Below are 914 nucleotides of genomic sequence, written 5' to 3'. Positions count from 1 at the left end.
AAATTTTGTTTTTCTTCTTTTTTCTTTTTTGTCTTTCTTCATTATTCACTTTCTTGTCTCCCTATATCTTCCTTCTCTTCCTGTCCCCTGAATACCTGGCACTGCGTGACACCTCTATGCCTTCTAACCAGGCTGTACTTCAACACCTGGGAACAACTTCCCCAGACCTCATAGCTGCACTGGTGGGATCCCCAGGAGATTTTCTTTTCTTTTTTCTTTCTTATTTTTATTTATTCATTCTTTTCTTTTTTTTTCTTCCTCATACCCTTATTGTTTTTTTTCCATTTCATAGTCTCTCATCTCTCCACTCCAACAGTAAGCTCCCCTAGCACTCTTTTTTGTTTGTTTGTAGTTTTTGGCCCCTGTTCCTCACTCCTCTCTCCCATACCCATCTTAGCTCCACACATCACAATCTCCCCATTCCATCCTGCCTACCTGCACCATGTGCTTAACATCACACCACCAAACAGCACAGGCATGGCCTACCAGAACCTGCTCTGCACTGATTACTGACCCACCCTGGTGGCTGTAGTAAGTGCCACAAACAACCCACCCCAGCAACTCTTCTTCAGCTTGACCTCCCCTGCTGTATCATACCTAAGAGGCTGGCCCTGCCAATTGGAGAAGGAGGTGAAAAGTATCATGCCCACAGAGGAGCAAGCAACAAAGAACTCGCAGCCTGCCTGCTCAGACATAGCCAAATAATAATTAAAAAAAAAAAAGCAGGATGAAACAAACAAATCTACAATCAATAAATGAGAAAAATAACTACTGAATGCCCCGAATACAGCAGACAATATCAAAACATTTACAAAAACAGGACAGGATGGTTCCAATAGTCATCCAAAATAAAACACCAGATGACTTTCCAGTAGAAGAAAAGGCACTAGAACTACCTGATAGGGAATTCAAAT

The sequence above is a fragment of the Trichechus manatus genome, unplaced genomic scaffold (assembly GCF_000243295.1).
Source record: "Trichechus manatus latirostris isolate Lorelei unplaced genomic scaffold, TriManLat1.0 scaffold00095, whole genome shotgun sequence".
NCBI classification, from domain to species: Eukaryota; Metazoa; Chordata; class Mammalia; order Sirenia; family Trichechidae; genus Trichechus; species Trichechus manatus.
Note: the sequence above shows the minus strand (reverse complement) of the source record.